Source organism: Lepisma saccharinum, chromosome 8 (genome assembly GCF_977018435.1).
Source record: "Lepisma saccharinum chromosome 8, izLepSacc3.1, whole genome shotgun sequence".
Taxonomy (NCBI): Eukaryota; Metazoa; Arthropoda; class Insecta; order Zygentoma; family Lepismatidae; genus Lepisma; species Lepisma saccharinum.
In genome coordinates this window covers 27,811,907-27,825,336 of record NC_139236.1, presented here as the reverse complement: position 1 = coordinate 27,825,336, position 13,430 = coordinate 27,811,907, and the positions used below count along the sequence as shown (strand labels likewise).

The 13,430-nt window shown below is 35.4% G+C and overlaps 1 protein-coding gene across 1 annotated transcript in view; it reads left to right on the top strand.

The window, feature by feature from the left end:
• The window catches only part of Shrm (shroom), a 510,449-nt gene that overhangs the window by 91,580 nt on the left and 405,439 nt on the right, over nt 1–13,430 (top strand). The gene's annotated exons all lie outside the window — the stretch shown is intronic.

Sequence of the window (13,430 nt, the reverse complement as noted above, 5' to 3'; positions counted from 1 at the left end):
TCCAATGTTGGTCCAACACGTGGTTTTTACGTTGGCCCAACATGTAGTTTTACATTAAGCCAACTTATTGAAAACTAAAGTACAGATAGGTTTGTGTTCTGATACATATATGATTTATTGTGAGGCCAAATGTAAACTATAGTACAAATTATTTGTGTAAAAGAAAAATACACCGCACTTTCTCATTCATATGGTATCATAAGGTACCTTCACGTGGTAGTACAAAAAAACTTTCTAGAATTGACTTAGTTTTTCCACCTTTCATGGAATTTAGTCTGCACATAAAATTGTTTAACCACCTTCACAAATAAACATGTAACAATGTTCTTGTTCTGCTACCGTTAAATAGCCAAACAATAAGCAATTCCCAACACATCTTTCATCGATGGCAGCTAACAAAAGACTGGTGAGTGACTACAAGTTAAGAATAGCTTCTACTTTCATTTTTAAAAAATATTATATTTCCAGTATGTGCTGTGACTGAAATATTCGAAAAGGAACACTGCCACTTATTTTACACTATAATTTACAGCATACTCTTGAAAGTTGTCTAACATGAGAAAGTATTTTTTAAAACTGATTTTGACTCATTTTTCCATGGTTGGGCAAACATTGGCCCAACATAAGACCAACTTCAATTCAGGGGGTGCTCGTTGCTATGTGAAGTACGTATGCATTACGTCATCTGGGAGGATCGGGTTTGACGGTGCTCGTTGCTATGTGCAGTAAGTTTGGTGCAGGGTACATTTAGCTACTAACACGTCGCAAAAATCGGAACAAGCAGGTTATTGATTTTGTAGCGTTCGATTTATTTTTATTGTATTTTTGTACTTCTAGACTGCAATCATGTCTAATTGTGCTGTAGCAAGCTATGAAAACTATAACCAGAAAACTAAAGGAACTGACATAAAATATCATAGATTTCCAGTCGATAATTGCGTAAGTAAACAGTGGATTCATGCTTGTAGATGAGAGGATTCATGCTTGTAGATGAAATGTAAAAAATGCAAGTGTGCAGTTCCAATTATTGTGAAGAAGACTATGTGCGAGATCTAAAAGCAGAATTTCTGTATTTTCCACCAAAGAACGTGCTGAAGCCAACTGCAGTGCCATCGCTAAAATTACATCCAATTACTTTAGTACCAAATAATCGATGAAATGGTAATGGTGTAGTTCTCCTAAACACTCATCTTCACAATATGCTTCGCTTGTATGACGTGCTAAGGTTTGCAGAGCTGTACGCTACGAAAGACACGCAATAAAGAAACATGCCCTAAACAGGCTAAACACTATGCTGCCAAAAAAGTGAAAAATATATAGACGTTGGTATTTACACAAACTGCAAGCAATGTTTCGTTGTTGGAAAACATATTCGATCTATTACAAAGGAGAAATATACATCTGCATAATGAAGGAAATAAATTAAACATTACAAACAACCTCTTTCAACCGCTTTAACCAAATAAAAAAGTTCAAAATCTAGAACGTAACCTAACCGACAGTACTACAAGAGAAGTCATCAATATCTTGAAAATGTGTTCAACTAGTGCGAAGTACGTAGTGAGCCTAACTGATTTGTTAAGTGCATTTTATGTAAGTCGGATTTATAATTATTAACAATTTCATTTAACACAGACCGATGTTGATTGTGATTTGTATGTTCAGATTATTGTGAAAAACGTTGTGGGAAATGGGCATTTCGAAGATCGTGTACTAACATTCACGCTATTCGAAATGAAATTCACTTAGTACATCTTCAATTCGAGTTACATAGCGTTGTATGCACGATGGTAAATATTGCATAAGTGAATATTACACCCATCATTAAAATGTTTGCAACTTTGTTCAATTTTGGTATTTCACAAATATATTGTGAATAATTTTGTACCCTTGTACTCAATATAAACCAATGGATGTTACATTATTTCTTTGTAGTACATTTCTGTCAAAAAGAGCAAGATCTAAGATTAGTGTACGTAATGCAAGTTACTTCGTTAATGTACAAATGTGTGTCGCATATCAGCCTTGGAGTATATTTTCCGGTTATACAACTCTGACACACATGGGAATGGAAATGGAAAATCTGCGGACAAAGTCCATTAACGAATAATGATTCGTACACTTGCACGGTCAATCATTGTGAGTTCATGTAACTTTTCTCCTTTATTGTTTAATTAAACTAAGATATTTTCATCGATATTCTCAAAGCGTTTCATTTACCGTGTGATCAAAAATCTATTTCTATAGGCTTGAATTAGTAGGTTAAGACATTTAAGTTTGATGTTCCTAGTACTCATCAAGTATTTCGAGTAGGTTAACTTAGTTAAATTAGTACTTGTACACTTTGGCTCGTCTTCTGCACGCGTTTGTATGTAAAGTTCTTAATACGAAAAAATACTTTTTAGAACTATGACAACGATAACTTGCAGCCAAATTTGAACCAGAGAAATGAAAAATATCTGCAAATTACAAACTGGATTTGCTTTTTCAAAGTCTGAAACTACTATCTTACAAACTATTTCATCATTCTTCCTCCACATAAAACTTTTCAAAAAATTTTTGCATGTGGAACTTTGATCCGTACGTAAATTATTGTACAGTAAATAAATATATGAAGAAGGTTGGGAATTCTTTCGAATTTAGAGTAAGTATCAAATGCAGAGTAAAATTTTATCTAGATTGTATATATTTCACTTGATAATTTCAAAAATAAAGTTACATTATGGAGAATGGTAAAGATTAGATTTTAAGTATATCAGTATAATTTTAATACTTCCTGATGTTATGTAAAATTTGAAATGTTCCTGGAAATGATTGCAACGTTCTGAATGAATAAGAAGGAACTATTCAGTCAGAAAACTAAATATTAGGCTTTTGTACTGCGTTGTGTTAAATGTTGTAAATAGATTATACCGGACTACTATCGGATTAAAAATTACAGATATTCAAGTTTGGACTCCAATTAAAAGTTAATCAGTAGAACCACATAAAAACGAGTTACATCAAAATTCAGCTTATTCAATTCTGTGTCAATCTATAGTTACCAATTTATTTTTTATTATGCCTTCTATTTTTATTATCGTGAGAACAAGATAGGATTATTTTTTAGTTTGGCAAACTATCGCTCTCTTTGAGATTCTATAAATAAAGAACGGGTGTTTTTTTATTTATAGATTATATATTATATAATTTATTTATTTATTATCCAAACTCTAATATCCATAATTTATAATCCGATAGTACTCCTGTGACGTTCTGTGAGGCCCGTAGTACCTCGGAGGCCTCTGTCGATCTCCTTGGCGTAGTGGTTAGCACATCGCGCTTCGACGCCAGGGGTCCCGGATTCGAATCCAATCGGGTAAGACATTGATTTGTCCTTAATGGGAAAATTGAGAATTTAGTAAATGTGATAGTATATGTGAAAACAAATATTGATTGATTGATTTGCTTCATTTTACTTCGCTTCTTGTGCCACTTTTGGCTAATTTGCGAAGATAGGTATGAGTGATGAAATAATGAATGAACACTCACAAACATCCATGCCCAAGCCAGGATTCGAACCCAAATCTCTGGCGTGGAAGTGCGATGTGCTAACCACTACGCCAAGGAGGCCGGCTTATGGAAACAAAGAAAGAGATCCTCGGTAATCCTGCACAATTGGGTTGTATTAATACGCATGCGCGAGATCCATGCATTTCACGAGACGGAAGATGTACAACGTTGCCAGATCTCTTTCAGGCGTCTTCGCTTCCATTAGGGGTGTGTAGGGGGCAGCACGCACATTAATGAGCAATTGCACATTCCAATATCTACCGGTATCGTGGGTATTTCTTGTTGGCCGAGTCTGCTGCCACGCACGTGTCAGCAGTAAGAATAAGCATCAAATTTGCTGCTGCCACGTAATTCGTCTGCTAAGAGGATGTTACAAATCTTAAGAACATATTAAGACGAGAGAAATGCAAGTTTATGATTAGTGGGAATGAATTTACAGGTAATTTAGAACCTTTTTCTTTAGAAAGCATTTAGCGATATTATTTTAATGCTAATAGATCTTAACCTAACTACGAGAGCATTTAGGTTTATTATTAGAAGAATGCTGAGGGAGCTAATCTTAAAACATTTTTGTGAAAGTAACAGTGGCGGCTGGCCAAGTGCAACAAGTGCAGATGTTTTCACCTAATTTTCAAATTAATATTGACATTTATCATTTGCTTGTTAAATTAAACTATTTCCCAGCAGAACGCACACGATAATACTCAAATAACACGCCGCTCGGCGCTACGCACGTATTGAGTTCGTCCCAACCCAAGAGCAAACACCGCTAGGTTGCGGAAAACTTAGCCGGTTGTCATGGCAACGGTGACGTCACCTAGCGTTGGCCTTGAACGGGTGTCGCCTTCTAGATGAAGCAGTTCTCTCGTCGGAGAAAACATCGCATCCAGTGCTTGTGACAAAATCTTCGCGTTCTCGCGAGATCTTGTTCCGCGTGTGTGTTTCGCGTTTCCTATCGTGTGTTGTGTTCATGTGTTGAGCTGTGGTTTCTACAATGAACCCAGTAAATGACTTAGTGTGTAATTTGTTGCAGACACCATTTTCCAGATGGACGGATGAAGACAAAAAAGACGTTTTAAATTGGGGGGGGGGCACTGGCACTTACTATTTGTTTTCATTGCCTATAAATATACTTCTTCACCTGTTATTTTAGGCACGAGCCGCTACTGGAAAGTAATCGCTACAACTTTACAGTATGTGTTACAGACGTAATTGCATACATAGCATGATGAAATCACGATAAAACAAAGAACGAGTCTACTGCCACGCGCATCTTTTTTGAGGTTCCAGCACAAAAAGAACGTGGCAGCAGACACTGCCTTTGCAGATTTTTGCGAGGTGGAAGATCTCCATCGTTGCCAGTTCTCTTCTTTTTGGCATCTTCGCTGTCATTAGGGGTGTGAGGGGAAGATTTTTTTGGGTCGGGACGGGAATTTTTTAAATCCCGATATTCCCTGCATTCGGGATGTGAAAAATTAGCCATTTCCGGACTAAGTCGGGAAATTTTCCGGAAAGGAAGGGATAGAAATTTCCCGAACAATTTCCGATAATTTTCACACACTTCATTTTAAAACGACCATTTGGCATTTCTCGACTGCTTATAATAACGAAAAGTCGGGAAATATTTTCCCGAATTCGGGATCGGAACGGGAAATTTTTTCCCCCATATCCGGGTCCCAACTTTTCGGGATCCCGCACACAGCATTTACATCATTTGAGGGATGTGCGGGATTCCGAAAAGTCGGGACTGGGATCGCGAAAAAAAAATTCCTGTCCCGATCCAGACTTTTCGGGATCCCGAGCAGTCGAGAAATACCGAATGGTCATTTTAAATAGTCGTTCTTTGTGTACAAGAAATGAGAAAACAATCAACTAAGGTGAAAATGATGTGTACATTTCGAGATTTTCAGATATTCGGGAAATTTCAAACATTTCCCGTCCCCATCCCGTCCCGACCCAGAAAATTTGGTCCCGCACACCCCTAATTATTATATAAAGATTTTTTCTTTTACCTGGAATCTTAAAATTTATTGTCTTCCAATTTTCAAATTATACATCTGCATTTAAACAGCATTACATTATTATATACACATTGAACAAATGTCACCTGGAATCGTAAAATATATTGTCTTCCAATTTTCAGTTTCACGTTGCTTAATGTTTCTACGAATGCAGAAAGAGGAGAAAATAAGCTTGCATAAATAGAATTTTTGAATAAATATGTATTTATTTTAATTACTAAAAGAGATATAACAACTTTCTTATACTCGGATTTGGAGCTATTGTTCATGTAAGGAAATGTTTATTATATTTATTTTGTGATTACACGACAACATGTTACAGGTGGACCATTAGTTCCTCTAAGTAATATACGGAATTTTCCTTGCACTTGAATAGCCTACGTTATGAAATGTAAAATTTGTTTGCATTTTCCCGAATGGAAAGAAATATTGAAACAACAGTGGCGCTTGTCCTCTTGGATGTAAATTTTGCACAAAACAAATAATATTCGAAGTAAAATATGTGTCATTTATATATCGGGAGGAGAGAAAGCTTTACCAAGTAAAATGCAACGTGCTCGGCTCATAAAGCTTCGACATGTTCACAGACTCACGTAGTGTGCTGAAAAAAAAGATAATCAAAACAATATGTTCATAAATTTATGTAAATATTGTGTACATAGACGGTCATAGTTTCATGTATTATTTTTTTCTCTTCTCTCTTGTTATTTATTCACAGTGTATTATGTTCAACATAATTGGGAAATGTATCCTGTGCTGAACAAATAAATAAATAATAATAATAATAATATATACACTACAACAAAAGTTACATGATCTGTTCCATTCTGCGGATAACATTGAATTGCAATAACACTTGGCTGGATGCAGTAAAGCGAAATGGTAATATTTTTATACTCCCTCTTCATCCCAACGCAAGTTTTACAAAGATATCAACAAGAAAATGTACGCGGGTCTATTTTCGGTTTGTATCAACACTCGATTGTTCTCAAGTTACTTTTCTCTGATCGTACAATTAAACAATGTTACAATATGCTATTGCAGTCATTTAAGGCAAATTTAAAGAAAAAAATACATGGTATTTTAAACAGTAAATAACAATGACACACGATATATGGAAACAAAGAAGAATGGAAGAAATATTTATCATTGTTCACCTCGTTGTGCATGCTTCTTCTTTATTATTATGGAAACAGGATTTTACGTATTGATTCTCCCGTCTTGCCGCATACGTTCACTTGCAACACATTTTACAAGCAAATATTCGTTAGTAGAGCCATGTTACAACAGCTGAACTACGGTCAATGTCTGCTGATCGGAGAAAAATCGCGGATCAACTTTGATCGCAGGGACTGAATCTCAGTTCAACTTTTATACAACACAAAATCAGAGTTCAGCGTGACTGCAAATCAATTTTACTGGCTAATCGAGTATCAACTGTTTTATACAATCGGGCGTTACACTCAAGGTAACTTAATATATAAGGTAGCGCCATCCGAAAATTGCCGATCATGCACGAGCGCGTGACGTCATGTGGGAGGATCGGTTATGCTCGGTGCCCCTTCGGTTATGTTCGTTCGAGGCTTGGCCGAAGCAAACGGCCGCTATCATTTCTATGCGAGTTTCAGAGAGGGAAAGTGTTTCATTACTTTGAGGGGTAAATATTAATTATCATACTTCGGGACGGTATTGAGGTATTCCTTTAATGATTAGTAACATAATTAAAACATGCTACTTTTAAAAGAGGGAAAATTGCACATGGAAACGTATTGTAAAAATTCATGTTTCCTGATCGATATATTACAAAGAAGGTTGTCCGTGTTCTCATTAGAATTTCAGATTTCATCATTTCATAAATCGTATTATGATTTTAATAAGAAACGTTGCATGCTAAAGAAGAATTGCATAGTGAAATAGTTACAAAGAAAGAATTGATTGACAGATTTGGTTTATTTTTGCTTTTCTGTCTTGTTTTAAATGTGAAAGGAAAACCCATAAGAGGTAGTCCCCCCCTTCGATCTCTTTCTTTGTTTCCACAAGCAGGCCTCCTTGGCGTAGTAGTTAGCACATCGCACTTCAACGCCAGAGGTTTGAGTTCGAATCCTGACTTGGGCATGGATGTTTGTGAGTGTTCATTCATCATTTCATCACTCATCCCTATCTTCGCAAATTAGCCAAAAGTGGCACAAGAAGCGAAGTAAAATGAAGCAAATCAATCAATCAATATTTGTTTTCACATATACTATCACATTTACTAAATTCTCAATTTTCTCATTAAGGAAAAATCAATGTCTTACCCGATTGGATTCGAATCCGGGACCCCTGGCGTCGAAGCGCGATGTGCTAACCACTACGCCAAGGATATCGACAGAGGCCTCCGAGACTCTACGGGCCTCACCGAACGTCACAGGAGTACTATCGGATTATAAATTATGGATATTAGAGTTTGGATAATAAATAAATAAATTATATAATCTATAAATAAAAAAACACCCGTTCTTTATTTATAGAATCTCAAAGAGAGCGATAGTTTGCTAAACTAAAAAATAATCCTATTTTGTTCTCACGATGATAAAAATAGAAGGCATAATCAAAAATAAATTGGTAACTATAGATTGACACAGAATTGAATAAGCTGAATTTTGATGTAACTCTTTTTTATGTTGTTCTACTGATTAACTTTTAATTGGAGTCCAAACTTGAATATCCGTAATTTTTAATCCGATAGTACTCTGGTATAATCTATTTACAACATTTAACACAACGCAGTAAAAAGCCTAATATATAGTTTTCTGACTGAATAATTCCTTCTTATTCATTCAGAACGTTGCAATCATTTCCAGGAACATTTCAAATTTTACATAACATCAGAAAGTATTGAAATTATACTGATATACTTAAAATCCAATCTTTACCATTCTCCATAATGTAACTTTATTTTTGACATTATCAAGTGAAAGAAGCAATATACGAGCTAGATAAAATTTTACTCTGCATTTGAAACTTACTCTAAATTCGAAAGAATTCCCAACCTTGTTCATATATTTATTTACTGTACAATAATTTACGTACGGATCAAAGTTCCACATGCAAACATTTTTTGGGAAGTTTTATGTGGAGGAAGAATGATGAAATAGTTTGTAAGATAGTAGTTCCAGACTTTGAAAATGCAATTCCAGTTTGTAATTTGCAGATATTTTTAATTTCTCTGGTTCAAATTTGGCTGCAAGTTATCGTTGTCATAGTTCTAAAAAGTATTTTTTCGTATTAAGAACTTTACATACAAACGCGTGCAGAAGACGAGCCAAAGTGTACAAGTACTAATTTAACTAACTTAACCTACTCTAAATACTTGATGAGTGCTAAAAAATAAGGAACATCAAACTTAAATGTCTTAACCTATTAAATTCAAGCCTATAGAAATAGATTTCTGCTCACACGGTAAATGAAACGCTTTGAGAATATCTATGAAAATATCTTAGTTTAATTAAACAATAAAGGAGAAAAGTTACATGAACTCACAATGATTGACCGTGCAACTGTACGAATCATTATTCGTTAAAGGACTTTGTCCGCAGATTTTCCATTTCCATTTCCATGTTTGAGTTGTATAACCGGAAAATATACTCCAAGGCTGATATGCGACACACATTTGTACATTAACGAAGTAACTTGCATTACACTAATCTTAGATCTTGCTCTTTTTGACAGAAATGTACTACAAAGAAATAATGTAACATCCATTGGTTTATATTGAGTACAAGAGTACAAAATTATTCACAATATATTTGTGAAATACCAAAATTGAACAAAGTTGCAAAAATTTCAATGATGGGTGTAATATTCACTCATGCAATATTTACCATCGTGCATACAACGCTATGTAACTCGAATTGAAGATGTACTAAGTGAATTTCATTTCGAGAAATGCCCATTTCCGACAACGTTTTTCACAATAATGTGAACATACAAATCACAATCAACATCGGTCTGTGTTAAATGAAATTGTTAATAATTATAAATCCGACTTACATAAAATGTACATAACAAATCAATTAGGCTCACTACGTACTTCGCACTAGTTGAACACATTTTCAAGATATTGATGACTTTTCTTGTGGTACTGTCGGTTAGGTTACGTTGTAGATTTTGAACTTCTTTATTCAGTTATAGCAGGTTGATAGAGGTTGTTTGTAATATTTAATTTATTTCCTTCATTATGCAGATGTGTGTTCCTCCTTTGTAAACGATTGAATATGTTTTCCAACAACGAACCATTGCTTGCAATTTGTGCATATACCTTTGTCTATATATTTTTCTCTTTTCTGGCAGCACAGTCTTTAGCTTGTTTAGGGCACGTCTCCTTATTGCATATCTTTCGTAGCGTACATCTCTGTAAACCTTATCAACACGTCCTACAAGCGAATCATATTGTGAAGATAAGTGTTTAGGAGAACTACACCATTTCCTCGATTATTTGGTACTAAAGTAATTGGGTGTAATTTTAGCGATGGCACTGCAGTTGGCTTCAGCACGTTCTTTGGTGGAAAATACAGAAATTCTGATTTTCGATCTCGCACATAGTCTTCTTCACAATAATTGGCACTGCACACTTGCATTTTTTTTACATTTCGTCTACAAGCATGAATCCACTGTTTACTTATGCAATTATCGACTGGAAATCTATGATATTTTATGTCAGTTCCTTTAGTTTTCTGGTTATAGTTTTCATAGCGTGCTACAGCACAATTAGACATGATTGCAGTCTACAAGTACAAAAATACAATAAAAATAAATTGAACGCTACATAATCAACAACCTGCTTGTTCCGATTTTTGCGACGTGTTAGTAGCTAAATGTACCCCACACCAAACTTACTGCACATAGCAACGAGCACCGTCAAACCATTACCTTCTCTCAAGATGGTCTTGGTCAAACCCGATCCTCCCAGATGACGTAATGCATACGTACTTCACATAGCAACGAGCACCCCCTGCGTTACACTGGGTACTGATTACTAACACATATTAAAAATTCACTGAAAATGGTAGTGTGGGGGAACTGGTTTCTCCAGATGAATTCATGCAAGTATGAGGGAAACAGGGCTTCAGATGTACCAAACTGGCGTCTAATTTTCCTTTTTGCTCTCATCCACATGTTCTCAACATTCTGTGTATGGACCTGTGCATCATTGGGGTCTACAAAGTTTTCTTGGTGGACCACAACCTGATGTTCGTAGACGCCGCCTCCAATTTCGTTTATACGGTTGTAGGCTCTCCAGGCATCTGACACAATGATAGTGCCAGGTAGTATAAACCTGAAAGAGGTATAAAATGTTTTTAACACTAGAACGGCGAAGGATTTGATAGCCCGTAGAACAGCGGAAAGGGACCATTTTGACCCCTCATAAGGAATGCATTTAAAATTATAATTATTTTACAATGGGAACATATTTTTATTTTGTATTATTTTCTGCGCTTTAGGTATTATAATCACAGTGTTTAGGTGGGTTTATGATATATTTTGATATCAAATAAAAATGATAATCGTCAACAACTGAATACTCCAGAATACGCAACATTTCACTACGGGAAACTGCTACTTGATGCCAATGTCCATGAAGACTTTCTCCTACCCCCCTTGAAGAGGTCTGTTCTTAACAGCCTCTTTTTCGCGAGAGGCTTGGATTGTAAATTTGTGACGTCATCGCGGACGCAAGCTTTCCCTCTGCCTTGAAAAACTCATTTGAAAACAACGATGAGTTGTCAATATTTTCCAATAGTTACAACTAATTTTTGACTCATTATATCGTTTACTCACTATAAGGAATTGTATTATTGTATTATTATTACTATTGTCTTTTGTATTTCTAGTTACACTTTTTTTGTATGCAACTAATTCCTATGTATTTTTTCTTAATTTTTTTGTATGTTATTTTTTTATTACGTTTAGCTTACTGCTCCATAAGTTTATATCATCTCATATGTATTATCATATTGACAAGGGTTAGGTGGCAGAGCAGCCCTTGGCTGAACCTCGCCCGCTGAATAAAGAAAATTTATTATTATTATTATTATTATTATTATTACTTTATTTCTGGGGCATGGCATAGATAGAAATATATTTCGGGAAGAGTTCTTGGACGCTGCTCAATTATATCACATGTAATAATACTCGCAAAATTGTCTTGATATTACAATATCTGCCAATAATACTATAAGACCAAAAGCGTTAAATGGTCGACTTTCGATCTCACCACCGAAGTTCCCGTGTCTTGGCCTGGACATGCTTGTTCTTCACCAATTTCATCCAATTATCACTCATCGTTGCGATTAACCAAAAGTGGTAGAAATAATTATGGATTAGCTATGTGAATAGAGGCCGGGAGGGCGTCTGACTGCTACGAGACAGAGTTCGATCCCTTATGTGTGTGATCTAAGGTCGGAAATTTTCCGGCTTTGTCCCTGCATGAAGCGACTTTGGGGTTCATCCAGCCTCAAATAATTGGGTTCTTGGGGACAACCCTTGGGGTGGGCTAAGTCAGCGGGAGCGTGATGGGATCGAATATGTGTGGTTAAGGGCACGGTGTAATGTGGAATGGGAACTTTACCTTACCTATATGAACAGTAAAGAGATGGTGAAAGAATACGTAACAAAACACATTCATTATCTACCTTCATTATTTTTATCAGAGATATGTGTTCTACTTAGAAAATTAATGTAAATAAATAAATAATGAAATGAGAAATTTATAAATTAACAAAAAGATTGATTGATTTGTTGTTTGAAGTCCAATTTGTGCACACATAGACTAATCGGGACTGGACCTACAGTTTAAAGTGGGATCCGAACCACTATGTGCCTACACCGGGTATCGAATTCGAGACCACATGATAACAAGGCGACGACGAGATAAACGAAAAGGTTGTTAGTTCCAGGTGATAAAAATATAACGTATTATTGTTATCATCATGCACTTATTTCCACAGACAATGTCCATACAAAACTAATTCATTCAATAGCCGGAACGCCAACCACAAATGAATGGACATGTGAACTACTTTGATTTTATTTGATTTAGTTAATTTTACTTAACTTTTCTGCCACTTTTGGCTAATTACGAAGATGGGATTAGTGATGATGATATGATTAAATTGATGAATCGACTCTCACAAACACCCATTCAGGGATTCGAACCCGGGAGGGGGCCCCTGGCGTCGTAGCGCGATGTGCTAACCACCACTCCGTCACGGTGGCCGGCTCATGGGAACTAATAATAATAATAGTAATAATAATAATAATAATAATAGTAATAATAATAATAAAATCGTATTAAAAATGTAATGTTATTTATAATATTATTATTAATATTATCATCATTAGCGATTTTTTCTATTTTTATTATTATTATTTATGTTCATCATAAAAGCTACTCTAAATATTGTGGTATGATCACAAAGGATCGTGCGGGGTGTAATTAGTGACCCTTTCTCAATACACCTAAATGTCAACATGCTATAAACGCAACCTACGTAACGCCGATATTTCAGTATGCATAAATTAAACTTTATAGGGGTCAAATTGACCCCTCCCGCTGTTCTAGGGGTATAACGTGAAATTTCACTGAAATAAATTGTACTTTCTAGATACAAGAGCAAAAAATTACGAAAAGTCACAAAATTTCAAGAAAATTATCAGAAAAACGAGAGAGTTATTAAAGGAGAAAAGTGACTCCTCCCGTCGTAGTGTTAAATATTTGAAAATAATGAATAAAATAAAACTCAATTATGAATTTTACCCTTTTCTGTAATCATGTACAGTGGCTCTCAAAAGTTTTAGGACAACGACATTGTATAA